General features: G+C 33.1%; 2 protein-coding genes across 4 annotated transcripts in view; both read right to left on the reverse strand.

The window, feature by feature from the left end:
• Dip-b (Dipeptidase B) overlaps nucleotides 1-10,155 on the reverse strand; it is a 46,918-nt gene extending 36,763 nt beyond the window's left edge. Inside the window, exon 1 of the mRNA XM_071779561.1 lies at nucleotides 10,015-10,155. The gene's annotated coding sequence lies outside the window, so the exon portion shown is untranslated. The remainder of the gene's footprint in view (nucleotides 1-10,014) is intronic.
• LOC139813803 (sodium-coupled monocarboxylate transporter 1) overlaps nucleotides 1-10,156 on the reverse strand; it is a 28,181-nt gene extending 18,025 nt beyond the window's left edge. For 2 of the 3 annotated variants that reach the window (XM_071779554.1, XM_071779555.1), the window contains exon 1: nucleotides 10,015-10,156. The gene's annotated coding sequence lies outside the window, so the exon portion shown is untranslated. Of the gene's footprint in view, nucleotides 1-693; nucleotides 747-10,014 lie in introns of those variants that run through there. The other variant, XM_071779558.1, reaches the window with a different exon arrangement.
• Between the last annotated feature and the right edge of the window lie 6,915 nt (nucleotides 10,157-17,071).

The following is a 17,071-nucleotide window of genomic DNA, read 5'->3' on the forward strand; positions in this document are numbered from 1 at the left end:
AAAGATGCTATTTCATTATACGTAAAATTGTAAAGTGATTCGGAACGTGACTCAGTCGCATACGTAATAGAGTATGGTATGACAGGTGTGGTTGCACGATTATACTCTCACGTTGCGATTCTCCCGATAATCACGTGATTGATAACGAGTCGCGACGCCGTCTTTCCGAAACATCATTCGATTTATGACATTTAATTCTTAAATAACCAAGATATTTGATTAGAAATGTGTTGACTGAGAGATCTTTGATGTTGATTCTTTACTTTTTAAGACATATGACGCAATAATAATTTTACTAATTAACTTATATCCTAAAATAAATGAACATATTCTGCATTTTATTGTATAATTAAGAGTTTAATGCAACATGTCTTTAAAAAGAAAAAAGTTCAAGATTGAAGATATTAATTTTTTTTTTAGACTGGCTTTCTTCACATTTTTATGAAGAATTGTTTTGACATGTTTTTTGCGCTAAACCTTTCAGTCGAAGGACTGAAATAAATTACCGTTAAGTTAAACTGGTTTGAAAATGAACGATGCACTATCCTGCCCATTCTTTGTTTCTCGAATTCGACTGCAAACAACGAACGCTTCGTCACGTGTGCTTCACTAATTGCAAATGGCGCCTATATGGCGTAATAATAGGTATCGAAATGACGCAATTTTCCATACTCGATGCATTGGCACTTTTACCTCGTGAACGATCGCGGATTTCAAGTGCGCGGCTATCAGCCCGTCAGCCGTACTGTGAGAAAGCTGGCCACTGCCCAGCGCTGCGCGTCTAAATATTCTTTTATGCATGTCATATCGCGTTCACATTATTGATATATCATTAGTCGATATCGTTACCTCAAGGCACCACAAATATGGTTGCATTCCGTTAATCATACTCGCGGTTATTATAGTACGAGTCATTGTAGGATAAGGCGTTGGATATAAATGTCATTCTTGACTATCTAAGCAATTTTTCATGTGCTACATTTTTATGAGTTACCGCATATTTGCAAAGCTGCATATCATAAATTATCGTGACGTAATTTTTGCTTTCAATGCTATAGTCGCAATATTTAAAAACTTAATATATTCAGCAAAAAATGTGTATATAATTTGCTGTATAAAATATCGCTGTTTTTCCATTTGATATTTTAAAAATTATTTTATCGATATTAATGCACAACTTTTAATAAAAATTAAATTGATAAACAGTTTTATTATAAATTGATATTTATTATATTTATAAATATTAAATTTATTGCTACATTCCATTAGATATGTAGAAATTGTTAGTGGAAAATTACGTTTCTAGAGTCAGGTGAAAACTTTCCTAGAACTTGACATAAAGCATGTATATAGTATTTGATAGTTTGTATCAGATAATAATCAAGAATATTTGATTAATTTATCCATGGAATTAGCGTGCAATTAAATGACTTAAATTGTGAAGATGCCTGTCAACGAATAATGCTCGTAATATTTGAATTAATAAACTAGCATGTTTGTAATAGCTAAACAGGAAAACGCTATCATTTAAGAAGTGAAAGACCAAACAAAACTGATAAGACGATATCTATATTAACAAATAATATCACAGAGTGTTTTTGTTTATCATATTACTGTGTTATATCATATTACTTGTGTTTCTACACCTCGTTATACTTGTTTCTAATTTACGATAGATCATCTTAATCCTTTTTTTCTTAATTGATAGCGTGACGTTATTATAATCACATCTTTTTTCCGATTTATTACTCATGCAAAGAGCACTAGTTATTTTTTAGCATTTGTATTTTTTTATACTATTGTTTATGTTATATGGACATACAATAGGTATAATCTTACTAAAAAAAAAACTGAATTGCATTTGTTATTAAAGCGTTTGATTATATATATGTATACATGTATATATATATATATATATATATATATATATATATTAGCTTAATTACGAATGCTCTAATATCTAAATAAATGGGATTGGTGGACTGTGCCGATGTTTCAGTAACGAGTTTGCACAGTTGGCGAAGTAAATTTAGCATTAGTAACCGGTTTGCAAACCAAGTTTCTCTGCACTTCATGGAATATAAACTTAACTTGACTAGAGAGAGTTGACTATATTAGACTACCGCCAAACTTGGTAATCCGCGATCAAATCATCGACACGATGTAGATATTGGTGTTAAATCGATTGTTGTTGCAATTCTGATTCAGATCTTGCCCGTGGCGAAAAACCAGTCAGTCCTTTAATCTTACCAAAAAGAAAAAACGAGAGAAAAGGACGATCGTTCTCAATCGTTGCATTTCAGTATGGTTCGCCCGGTTGAAATCGTTGAGAATTTCGCTCGAGGCATTTTTCCGCATTACAGTTCTTTCAGTGGTAAATCGTTTGGATTGATAAAAATGGAGCGTATGTAATGGCTGCTCTCTCTCCTCGCGCGCTATCTTTGCGAATGTAAAAGGGAATGTACAGGGCGCGTATAAAGGAAGTAGAATGAAATTGTGAGTGTGATATGTTTCTGCCAGTAACAATGATTACGTCGATATAAGAAGACAGATCCGTGATGCTATTTATCATCTTCTGTTACGGTTCGTATTGGAATTTCAACAGTCGCAATGTGATCCTAATAACTTCTTTCTCTTGAAAACTTCGCTTTCTTTTCCTTAATTGGTATATAATTTACCTTCTAATATAGTGGAGAAAACACATTACAAAATCTAGATAGCCCATTTATGACTTTTCTCATGCAATTTGAGATTAATGCTCTCTCTAATTCGGAGTTTATTGAGGCAAAATTTAAATTTTTCAAAATTATATTTTCTTTTTTTTTACGTTAAATAATCCTTCAGAATTGTGAATAGAAGATAGAATGTAGACTTAATAAAAAGAAATAAAAATTTAAGATTTTAATGTTGAATATATTTTGTGCATATTCCTGTTAAAGCAATTATTAAATCACAATTATTAAAGTTAGTAGCTTTGGATGCTCGTCACGTGTGACGTTACAACATAAATTAGCAAGTTTCTGGCGGAACACGTAAGTTCAGAGTACCCGATTTAATCTACAAAGCATCTAAATGACAATTTGCGTTACTCACGAAGTGATTATTGATCGCCGTTGTTCTGCCAAGTTATATTATGAAAAGTTTTGTAAATATTTGAAATGATATTTAGTGAGTGTAGAATTGAAATAAAAATAGAAATTGAATGAGTAGAATTAAAGAAGTTATGTTGAACAAGTTTATCGTATTACGTTACATTTATTTGCATTAAATAATTATAATGATAAATTAATATATAATATGTTTGCATTATGTGATATATTTTGGTTATTAGATCATTTCTAATTAATTCGATATTAATTTTAAACTGATAAATTATGTTGGATATCGTAGTTTCAATACCATTATTCGAACTAACTCTATTCGAATGTTAGGTATAATAAATATATGTCGAGTATGGATAAAATGAAAGGCATTTAGGAAAATATTTCGTTGCAATAATCATATATTTATTATACTAATATATGATTTTACGTAATCATTTGTTATTTTTTATTTGATATATGTGATTTTACATAATTATTCGTTATTTTTTATTTTGCAGAAAATAAGTCCAGCAATACGTAACTAATTAGCAAAACACATTTATTAGTAGGAGAATTTAGCTTTTGTTGCAGGAATATAATAATTAAAATAATAGAACCGGATGTTTTTACAACGCTTTATATATACATGTATTTTACATATACATGCATTTCTGCGAAGCATCGAACGTTGGTTTTTCCAAATTACGTCTTTGCAGAGATCGTTCGAGGATAAGCGAATAAATTGTCACAAAGTGTTTGTAGCCTGCGTTATGTAAATATTTCCTTGTTCATCGCCGGTAATATATCTCGGCCTATTGATTAACGTGATTGGCGCCGTAAGTTTCTCAGAACGGTGCACAATTAAGTGCGATAACCACAATTTTCTGCGGTTATTTTTATTACCGTCGCATCTCGCGCGAGTTCCCGCGCGACGATGTTACATGAGTCACACGCCGTGATTGACGTGTTCATGAAAGTCAATCGGTCGCATAGTATCAGTACCGTACGGCGAACATATTGTATATCGTTGAATAACGGAACATGAGAAGTATTGTGCCAGACTTTCAGCCAACACGAAGTGTCCTCTATATATATATTCGGCAGGACTGCCTGACGATTTACATTTCGTCCGAACGGAGAATCGATCGCCGTTTCGGTTCGCTGACGTACACGCTCCATCGGTCTGCACACTGCAGATTGATTTCATGACAAAAAAGCTAGCTGTTACAAAATGTTCAAATTCGTTGGTGAATTTTGCGCGCGGCCGTGTTGTTTGAAATATCACATAAACTGCATGACTTCCTATAGCGTATATACCTTATAGTTACTGCGACGTTTCGGAATCCACAATGGAATAAGGATGTTTATATCCTTATATATCCTTCGTAGCGGTATCTTTTACAAATTCTCGTAGATTTATATATTGTGTTGTTCTGTGTTTCGAAATTAGAGCACTCAAAACTTATAGAGAAATCTTTTCCTAACGTTAAAAAGAATATTGCTTACAAAAATATTTTATATGTATATAACATAGTAATTTCTAAAAAAGTATCTTATATATTAAACATCTTAAATTTAATTTCGCTTATTCTCGATTGCTGTAATTTATTTTGACCTGTGCTCCTAGTACGAAAGCGGCAAAGTAATATCTTTCATTTTTTATGAAGAAAGATAGGAATTTACAAAAGCAGACTGGAATTGTATTGACATTTGAGATATAGCATAGTAGAAGAATTCATATGTGTTTGAAAATATGTGTTTGAAAATAGAAGACCTTTCTATTTATCGCGCAAATAAAGAAAGACCTATCAATTTTGTTTGGCTCGCAACCCTACTTGTGCGTAGCCGTCGTTAATTTTAGGTAGGCAGATGTTTTGCACGCGACAGGTAGCTTGTAGCAAGTAATTTGTCCACTTGACTCCATACCGAGTTCATGTTACCTAACCATTACAACAGTTCCAAATAATGTATTTACTCGACAGATACTTGTCGAGCGTACAAATATCTGACCGTGTGCGAATGAGACAATGTATATTAACGTGGCGTTTGTCATGGTCATATACTATATAAGATTTGTCAAATAATTGCGACATATTTGCTACCGAGTATAAGCGTATGTTGCTCGTCGCTGGCTTCTGCATAATTACCTCAAAAATTTATTGTTTTGCCCGTTTTGCAAATTTATTACCTGCTTATCTTGATTGTCAATTCATATCATCAAGATATCCACCGTGTTTTAGCATATTTTTCACACTAATATAGCTCAAGGATAGCCTGTCAGTGGATTAATTACAAAGTTTTGGAATTAACAAAGTTTCGAACACTACTGTTTCGATCAACGAACTAGCTCGCGAACCAGCACGTTGAAAAACTCCACCCTCTCCTGCTTTTAGCCCGTACAAAGAAGTTTTGCTTTTTGCGATCTACGCGAGGGATAAGATGACAGTGTTGTGTCTTTGTTTAAGAAAAAAAATAAGTTTGCTTTAAATTTATAAATTTTTGGTGATATCTCGAATGAGAGAGAGAAAGAGAGAGAGGACATCATTTTTAATATAATTCAAGATTAAATTGCAAAAGTGTCAAACTACAAAATTCAAGAGAAGAGCAAACGTTATAAAACAAAAATGTTTTAATAACAAAAAATTCTGGAAATACAATGGTGCAATGTAGCACTGCATAGTACTATGGATTCTACAATTTAAATGTAATTGCGATTCCTGTGTTCGACATAAATACAATTTCCTTTAATTACCAATTTGCACAAATTACCCATAAATACGCGCGTGTGTTTGTGCATATTTAGTGTATTACATTGTGTCGCGTTGCCCGATGTATGTTTCGTCAAGCATGATATAATTGATCTAATCGCTGTGGTTCTTCCTGTCTATATATCCGTCGACAATTCCGTGAAAAATGGATGATCATGCATAATAAGATAAAATTGTTTACCACGTGAAGTTTATCATCAATTGACCCATACATTTCGTTACCGCATGTCAGTCTTGTATATTGTAGTAGATAATTATATATTAAACAATCAGTAGATAATTAATGAACACTTGTACCGTTTCCACATTTATTAATTTTTTCTCGAATAATATGATATGATCTCTTCTCATAGTTAATTAAACATAACGGAGTGATATTATCAATTTTATTAGCTAAAATAAAGACATTTTAAATTTGTTATGTAAAAAAGAGTAAAAATCAGTTCAATCATACCTTTGATATTAAGTGTACGATAATAATACTAATAATTACTTATCTTATATAAAAAGATTTTGAAATTTATAAAATCTTTAATTATATAGTATCACGTAAAAGCATACGAGATCTCAAAATTTCGGGTACTCGCAACTCGTCGCGTCGCGTAAAAGAGTCACGGTGCGGTCTCGCTTCGCGTATACTTGGCACGAGACACTGCCGTGTCTCTATTTTTATATATCGCATTATTACAAAGCAATGGACAATTATTTGAAAACTGAGTATAAAAGCTGAGCTCATTCTTCGCTCTTTAAATGATATAATTTAAGAAAAATGAACAGTCGAGTTTATAATACTATTTTATTTGATTTATTAAACCAAAATGACTTTTTGAGAAATTACCAGATATATATACTTGAATTAAAAATTAATATTATAACACTATATGTAGCTATATGTCTCTATATACATATATGCATGTATTAAATCAACATCGTCGATGTTTTCATGATACAATGTATCATGAAACATACTCAGTTTTCTTATCTAGTAAAAAACTTTCTTATTTGTACTGTTTATCTTCTGTATGACATCGAGAACCGACGTTAAATCAACGTTAATTTTACGTGATATCGATCAGTTACTTAAATGAAGACATCCAATTAACATGTGAAGTTGTACAAGATTAAATCTTGTCACCTGAGTTTCTTTGATACCTTGCATTCTAATTCAACTGGAATTTATCGTGATTGATCGCGCGTGACTACTACATGCATTCTAAAATTATTACAGCTTGCTTCAGCTACGAATTCTATTACCAATTCACAGCCGACGTTTTTCTTGAAAATTATTTTGTTTTTTATCTTGACTTTATATGAATCTTATTTTAAGAAAATTTTAATCTAGAGCATAATTGGGACTTAATTGGAAGAATGATTGACGTTAAAGATAGTAATTGACATTAACGTTATGGTTTTCCGTTGTAACGCTACCAAAACTCTTGCGCGCATTTTACTGAATCGGGACGAGGGCCCTCTGGGAGTGGAATGCATGAACCTTTATCAGATCGTGGAAGACGATGGAAGACGAGGGTGGGAAGAAGCGAAAGAGCTTTTGTAACTAGCTTTACCCGGTAGCTTCGAAGAGCTAGCAGCAGCGACGGCGCAATTGAGCGAAATTGCGCACGTAGGACGCGAGAGACGGGAAACTTTACAATGCAAATCCAGCTGCCATGACCCGGACTGTTCTCCGTGTCGCTCGTGGCGGTAGTTGCTGATGACGGTAAAGGAAAGCGTTCTCCGTTGCTACAGCAAAAAACCCGAGCGTGGCGGCACGGGTCGCGTCCTGCCGTATTACAAGGTCCCCCCAATTCGCATTAGGGACTTTTTGACAGCGTCAGATGCTGCGTTTTTTGCGCCGGATTATTGCAGAAAGTTTTGCGAGAAGATACCCCTTCGGCTAGTCTTTCTTCTTTCCTTCCCCCCTTCTTCTTCCACGTATCTCTATAGTCTGACGTGCAGCTGGGTTCGGGAAAAAACGAAGCTAGATGAATCCGGGTATTAAAAGACAGTTTACTTCTACGTGTGAGCACGCTTAAGTCTTCATTCGAACGTGGACCTCGCTGGCGGTAAGGACTATTTTTATCGTCTGGCAAAACAATTTTGCAACGCGAAAACAAGTAACATATCTATCTTAAGCGACATGAAACATGATTGAATCACCGTACTTAGAAGCAAGGTCGATACATTTATCAAAGGTCGACTTTTGTTCCGTGTATTGCACAATCGCACGACTCTTAAGAGATCTTTGCGTGTTTTTACCTATTTACCTAACAATTATTGTATAGGTATTTATAGGTTGTATCATAGAATTTATACCAGCAAGAACCCATTCCGTCTATGAATAACTTTATTTAATTAGTACCTTTTAAGTTTGTTTGACCATAGAATGTATATGATATTGTCGGTGTGTGATGTGTGTGTGTATATATATATATATATATATATATGGATGCAAAATATATCAAAGCTATGCAAGTGTGCACTCATTTGTGAAAATAGCTTTATGACAAATATTTTTCTCTCCGCCTTTGATGTTTTCATATTTGTTTCATAAAGAGTTATGTAAGTTTTTCTTATTAATGTCGAACAGTTAGATCAATGGACACCTCGCTCGAACTCTCTTGATGCTGCTCGGGTATCGTCGATAAAAATGCATGATCGTGATACGAATAATCACAGCGTTTTCAAATACAGCCATAGTCCGATCGCGTTTCTGATGCTAAATGGGTAATATCCGAGCGTTTCCTTGAATGAATTCATATCCAGCGATCGAACAGATTTGCAATTATAATGAAACTCATACATTTCGGTCTTCAGCCAGTGAATTACATACAACGTAAAACATAATAGCACCGATATAATAGTAAAAATATATAATTACAATGCAATACTTGTGTATATATATTTAATGAAAAAAGTAGTAGATATATAGCATGGGTTATCTTTACATTTTTTAAATGTGAGATCTTATGTATACATATATGAAACATCTGGGTTGAACGCAGAGATTTTGTCCGCTTATCTGTTGCCATGATACTAAAAAAAAGTGCTTAAAAATTATCTTTCTTTGAAACTATATTTTATTCTAATATTGAAATTATCAGACAGATAAAGTTGTGTATATTGTGAAATTGTCAATTATGAATTTTGAAGCAACATGATATCAGTGCTTCTACAGACAATTAAGACGATCTTGAGTTTGCATAAAAAGTGTTGAAAAATAATAGCGCTATATTACGTATTGTTCATAGCGGCAAACAGTTGCGTAAGGAACTGTTAACTATTAACTGCTAACTATTGCTAATCTGGTAACGTTACTAGGCAGAAACTAATACATATATCTCATATGAGTTTTCTTATAAGCCTATTCTGTAATTCTTAACGACAGTGTCGTTATCGTTATATTGTTGTTGCGCAGCTTTTTTACTATATATAATATCTGCGCAACGGAATATATAACGCTAACGAAACTGTCATTAAGAATTACTGAATAGCCCCATTAGTATGTATTGTAATTGTATAACAAATAAAAATTTAAAGTTTAAATTTTCAGGGATTTACCTCACAACAGTTCGTAAATTTGATTTAGATTTTATCAACGGGAGGTGAGTTGTCAACGGGACTTTTACTTATTTACTAAAAGGAGCAAACGAGTACCCTTCCCGCCCTTCTTTTATCACGATTCACAAAAAGGGTGTAAATCGTAGTAAAATTAATAATATACTGTGAAAGTCATTACATTGCTGAATATCATTATTAAGAATCCTACTATTGCAAGACTTGTTCAATGGACCAACTTGAAAAAGATAGTCCGGATGGTTCGAAAAAAGAATAAGTTCAATTTCCGTTATTTTTGCTGTTATATCTAACGTTTACATTCTAGCGTGGAACGCTCGCCTAATATTATAATGGAACGTTTTTCTACAAGTGCAAAATTACAAGTTTTATCTTTTGCCTTTTACGCGGAAACTTGCTGTCGAAAAGTTTTTAAACTTAGATGCAATTTTGCAAGTTATTATTCATTTGGATTAAGCTGTTAAATTGTGCTTTAACACGATATTGGATTTCTTAAAATCCTTAGGAGATAAGATCGACGCGTTATAAAATTTTCATTAATGTATGTAATGTATGGAACTTGTTTTTTGTTGATAAAAAGTTTGCATTACCTGTAATATCACATATTTGGTGATGTCGGATGGAATATCTGCGTTATCCACATATTCTGGATATTGTGTGTTGTTTGCCAAGGTCGGTACGCGTTTCTTTCACTTGGTCTGATAATACTAATATTACGTAAGCATTATTTCGTAAACAGCATTACATTATTTTGTCACGACGGTGATAAATTTTGGGTGATTGAGCAACACTTATGGACACGCAGATGTCGGCTTCGCGATTGACTGTCTGTCGACGTAAAATTACGGCCAAGTGAATTCGATCAGATTTCCGATCGAGATGAAGGATAAGACGTCGTGGAAAATCTAAACTGACTGGTCGTCATTCAATCACCATATGACGTTCACAAGTTCATTCACAGCACTCGACGCTCTATACGTTTCGTTTCGCAGATCAGCTGAATTCGATTCCGAAGCGAATTCGCAGTCCATGCGACGTGGTCAGCCGCCGACGTAATACTGGGAAGTCCACACAGTACGGCTGCTACATTTAAAAAGTATCAGTAGCTGGCTAGCGCGCGTCCATTGATGACGTCGGATGCAGAACGACTGATTGATAGATTAACAATATCGAATGTTAAATTGTATATATAATACATATACATATATGTCATTTGTATACATATATGATATATGACAGATAATTTTATTTTTCAGAAACTGTATTACGTCAGTAAATACTTATCAGTCATGTGTTGCTATTTTTATAGGCCACATATCTGGAATGACTCACACGGAAAAAGATTTAGCTAAATTTTATATTTTTTAAAAGTTACATTTTTTGCAGCGAGAACAAAAGATTTTGCTACTATTGCTAAATTATAGCTCTTGTTGCAAAAAATTTAGTCATCCATATATTATGACTATATTAGCTATAGTAGCTAATCTTTTTTTTTCCATGCAGTTTTCGCGAGTTTGATGACAATTTATGGTCTATTTTCATCAAAATGTAATAACAAAATCACTTTTCTACTATATTATTATAATTATGATAATTTATATACATTTATATACATACATATTTTAATTTATGAAACTTTAATTGTTGATGTTGTTATTGATTTAATTAATTGCTGACTTTATTCGTCATACGAATATAACGAGACAATTTGAAAGCAATGATACGCGCGCATGATCAATCTATATCTCGAAAAGAGTTTTATTCTTACGGTTGATCGAATAGCAACAATTGTTAGAAATTGTTCGGGGAACAATTTTCCTTCGGCGGATTATATTCATCCGTGCGGGAACAGAATAAAAAAAATCTATAAATACATTGTGGAATTAAAATAGTTAGTTCTGATTGTCAATAGTGAATTCTCACAGCTACGTGACTGCTTATCAGTTTCTTTTTGTTTCATTGTACGAGCTCGTTGAAGTGAATCGCGGAACTTTATTTCTCGCACTGCTATATAAATCGGCCAACGCATCTTCAAGTAGACTGCACATTCATATAGGTATTCTATTCAGGGCCAGTTTTAAGATTGCCTTTAGCCAATTTTTCTTCAGCATCCGGTTCTATTTTTAATATAAATTTTAACAACCTTATTTATTTTTATTAAAAATTATTTGAAGATTATTTAAATAATTTTTTATTCCAATCAATTTTATTACAAGCTTTTAATATTGAGAGACAGAAAGAAAGAGAGAAGAATGAATCACATTTATATGTATTTATTTTACTTTATTTATTTTTGGTACTTCTAAACTTAAAATAATATTAAATTAGCTATACCTCCCTAAGAGAGATTTGATTTCTTTTTTAGAAAAATTATTTAGCTGATATATTTGAAAAGATAAACTCACATAACTGATCACGAATGGAATTTTACAAGAAAGACTATCATCGTACAGTCTTCAATTAATAACGTTGACATAGTCATGCAAACGAACGGCAAAAAGATCGCGTTAATTTGTGCAAATAATTTGTGCATTTGAGCAAATTGTAGCACGTGATTCTAGATGTTATCAGTGGTAATATGTTATCAGTGGTAGAAAGAGACGGCAAAAACATGATAAATTAATAAAGATTGAACGAATAAAGAGTACGCAATCACTTACCTTTTGTACATATATATGAATGACATGAGCAAATACAAGTGTCTACAGATACGTATCAGACTTTATTTACTTTTTCAAATAACTGATATCACTTTGCATTTACTTGCATTACTTATATATATGTATGTATGCACATACTAATTACACAGTCTCGTTAAATCTTCATCGATTCATCATCATTATTTAGTTTATCTCTGATAAGGAAGGAATTCGTAATTATTGTCAGATACTACAAAATGATTCCAGCTATTAAGTATTGTAATTAACATTGTGATTCTTATTATCTCATTGCCTGTTTTTCGATTTACAATTTGTCTATTTATTTTTCTGTTTGCCAGTCAGGCCGATTAATATTCTCGTTTTATTTATTTTTCTGTTTGCCTTTCTTTTCTTTTTTCTCTTTCTAAATTATGATCGTACATTTTAAACGCCAAAAAAAGAAGCATTGTTTAAATGAAAAAGAATCAGGATAAAAGCGATAAAACATACATCATATTATTCAATGAATTACATATCATTGATTTTTTGTTTATGTTAGTTTATAGTATGTCATAGTTTTATTATCCAGAAATGAAATGTCAAGTTCTTCAATTTAACTCTCCTCTTACTTGAAAATTTAACTTCCTCTTACTTGAAAATTCTTAGGCTATGGTATATACTTAAAAATTTGGGATTATTGTATTCTGGCTAGGGAAAAATTTGAAAGATTCAGAACGCTTGCATCGCAAATGATGCGCAAACGCTCCTCAAGGATAGCGGCTGCATTGTTCACGAAACCTAAAACGCGCGTCTGAAGTGGAAAGTAACTCGCATCTCAGCAGCCCAACTGTGCCGAGTTATGTATAATAATGGAGATTGATACGAGTTTAGGAAGCGCTTGGCGAGCGAAATGGAGCGGCTGGTGCCTATGAATTCACCAAATTTCGTTGTTCTTCGGCTCATTCACGCGGTTCCTCCTTTTCGACGCCGCAATTTCGGAGATGATTGACACGTTTCTGGAATTTCGTGATATCCGTACCGATGCTGCTGATGCTGAGAGTTTTACGATTCATTCAACGCGGAAAATCTGTTGCAACAATGTACAGAATGCTCAGTACGGATAACCGGATTATTTAATTAACGTGCGCATTTAGTAGCGCGCGAAATTTCGCGAACGAAGTAGCGGATGTGAACAGACTCTCAATCACGTAATCCACTTTGAGCGAAAGTTATATTTCCATAATATAATTGTAGAATTATGGGGATTGGATTTGGCAAGTTGTGAGTCACCCTTGCGTAACGAATATTAGCTCCGTGATAAAGTTTGCATACTATTCGTTGCAGTATCAACAAAGCATTTGGACCAGTGGATAGATTTTCGTATAGATAGATATAGATAACTGTCATGATCGATTTATTATCGAAAACACTTTAATGCTACATTAGAGAGTGGGTTGTAGTTTTACTCGTGATTATACATGATAGTTACATATAGAAACGATAAATCAATGTGAGATTTATGCGTCAAAGTACATACAGAAAAATAATCATTCTACAGCAAAGAAAAGCATTTTACTTATTTTATTTTACTTCTTTTAAGTAAATTTTCTTTCAACCAAGAATATTTTCTTACTAATAGTTTTTACATATTTTGACATAAGGCTTTGAAAACCAGAATATTGTTTTAAGTAAATGTAATTCTTACAATGACTTTATGGTAGATTTGCAGATTAAGAGTAAATGGTAAGCTTGTATATTCGCAAATCTACCACAAAGTCATTGTAAGAATTACATTTACTCAAAACAATATTCTCGACTTGTGTTAAGATATTTGAAAACTATTAGTAAGAAAATATTCTTGGTTGTAAAAAAACTTACTTAAAAGAAGTAAAATAAAATAAGTAAGTGCTTTTCTTGGCTGTAGAATGATTATTTTTCTCTGTGTAGCAATAGACACTTATGCAAGTAGCATTGAATTTGTAGTTTTACTTGTCGTTACATCCTATGATTGCACCAATTTGAGCCTCGCGTTAACGCTCGCTTCTTTCCACCTCGTGACTTTGTTGTTTTGCGCTTACTTCACGTTTGCTTGTGTAACAGATGCGCCGATATCTTTACGTACAGTGATTTCGTAAGCCCGGAAGTTCAGATTTTATATATCCGTACCCGGTAAATAGTCCATTATGCGCGCCTGACAATTGCCGCACTGCAGCCGAAGATGATAGTAAGTAAGGTACCTTACATGTTCTATAAATACTCGCGCTCGAAAATGGACCATTGCGTAAAAGACAGCAATAGTCGTAGTCAGAGACGTCGGCGTGTCCCAAAACTCCTGCCAAAACGGCGGCAGCGAGAGATTGCAACTGTTTGTTTCAGCATTAGGAGATTCCCATGACGTCAATTCGTCACGTGCTTTATATTTGGCGCTTATGATTAATTGCGCTTGTAGATACATGGAGTTTGCAGATAGATAATCGAATGCTGCCTGCAGCAGGTACCATTACGCACAGGTGGTTAAATCCGATAAGGTTGAGTTACATGCATACACCGGCTGCATATTGCGCCACATTCACACTATGATAACGATATAGAAGAAGAAGAACTTGCTCCTTCGTTACTATTATCTATTGGTCGTATCGCTTTATTTAATACTTCAAAATTTTGCAACAAGTGTATACTTTTATGTTTACCATCCGGCAAACATAAATACGGCCATAAATACTGCACGGTATTGAATTATTGAATTTTGCTGTGTTCTACAACTACAAACAGATCTCTCTAGCATGACCTCTCTAGCGAAAATCCGTAATAGCATTATATCCTGTGACCTGTACTTATCATGGTACAGAATATTTTGCAAAACTTTGAAAATAAAAACATCTATTTGAATGTACATACGTTCGGCCATTCATCGTTTTACCGCGCTATATAAGCGAGTGTATGTTCTTACGTACATATAGTACAGCTATGACGTCAGCAATCGACCACGCAAAATGGGTCTCGGCTCTCACCGGGACACAAATTCACGAGTTGCGTATTGAAGTATACATTTGCTATTACACCCTACTTAACGTACATGTTGTAGCTGAAAATTAAATTGCAAAATTTTGTGTAGCAAAAATCGTTACAATCGCACGTACATTGTAACGTTTATACTGATTGTGAGCTGTTACAATTGTATATATACGATATTACGTTTCACGGATTGCCATCAGTATTATAGCTTATGAAAAGAATCAACTTTTTTGCACTATTTATAACAAAAACGCTGCCAGAGAATGTACATTTTTCAGTTCATGGTGCATGCTTGACATTTTCTTTATTATAATATTCAACTTTTATTTCAACAAATATTCTCTTTATTTAGGAAATTCAAATCGTGTAACACACAGTTTCGTCGGTCGGAATAACGCACAGCATGTCACAGCTGCACCCAGAAAACGGAAATATGATACAAAACCGATGTGTATACCGCAATATAGCCACAAACAATCGAAATCAAATACATATAGTAGTATCACGATTTATCATTAAACTGTATAACTAACTATGTAACTGTACAAAACACATTATATAATTATGTCAATACCATGCATAATGCATCAATACTATTTACAAAAAGGAAATCTCACTAGAAAATTAAAATATTAAATTAAAGGTATGTAAACTCTTATAATTGCGACTTATTAAACTACTGATCAATTATTTTGTCTTGTATTTTGTGAAGAATGAAATTCGTACATTATATAATCATTATTATCATATTATCACATCATATTATCTTTTTTTTCATCATTAAAGCACCATGATTACAAAGAATAAAAGAAAGAAGGAAGAATTATTGTTTTCGTACTTTGATAAAGACGTCGACACACAATCATAATATGCTTCGCTTTGAAGTTGAAGCATACTATGATGTAAAAGGATATAAGAGAGAGAGAGAGAGAGAGAGAGAGAGAGATGCTACAACAATTTAATATTATCTTGACTGTGTTACGCTATGCATTATGCATTTTCAACAATTTTGTTCAACAATTTACAATATTTAGATTTATCAATCTCTTGTCCGAATATAGAGATGCACTATATGCTTGGTTATTACTATTTTTTGTTGCATATGTATGTTCAATGAGGTTTTTAATAGTCGATTGAAAATTTACATTTATATTTATGCTTTAAATAATTTACGATTATATCGATTTCAGTTATTTGTAGTACCACATTTTTTGCGTTTATTGAATTTTAATTGTAATTTCTAAGAATTTATATCATATTTTATTGCATTTTAAAATATATTAAGCAAGTTTTTCAAAATATGTAGGACATTATTCTACGTTACATTACTCAAAAGTTAATTGAGATTTCCAGCAATTTTATCCGTCAGCGTTAATTGCGCCGCGTTAAGTTAAATTTGTTGGTTATGTGCGGGTGTCATCTGTAATTGTCATTCGTGATTTCTCATGCTGCGAAGAGGGAGTGAAGATGACTTCCTGAGGTATACTCCGTGCTTATATTCCGAAACGTTTGCGACCGGTAGAGCGTATCCATGAGCATTCGTGCCTGACGTTGCCACACGTCGCACTGATGGCAACGACAGCTCTCTGTTGACAATACGCGCGATTATATATATGCTAAATAGAGAGCACATGCAGAAACTCCAAATCCGCAGCCAGATTTTGTCACTTGATATTAAAAATTAATTTTTTCTCAGGAAAAATTAGACTATATGTGTTATCAGTCATCATATCCCAATCTTCGACAGTTTGGCAACACTGAGCTTCTTATTGAATCATATGATCGAGAAATATTAGATTTTTTATTTTTTAATATAAAGTATACATACATACATATATATACGTATATGTATTTTTGTAACTGTATAATTACATTTTTTAAATGGAATTTGAAAATCATGGGCGACCTTTAGCATGGAAATTCTAATCCTAATGACGCGGTATTTTAATTATGTGAAAATAAAATTATATTATTATTACTTTCTATTCTACTA

Source organism: Temnothorax longispinosus, chromosome 5, assembly GCF_030848805.1.
Source record: "Temnothorax longispinosus isolate EJ_2023e chromosome 5, Tlon_JGU_v1, whole genome shotgun sequence".
Taxonomy (NCBI): Eukaryota; Metazoa; Arthropoda; class Insecta; order Hymenoptera; family Formicidae; genus Temnothorax; species Temnothorax longispinosus.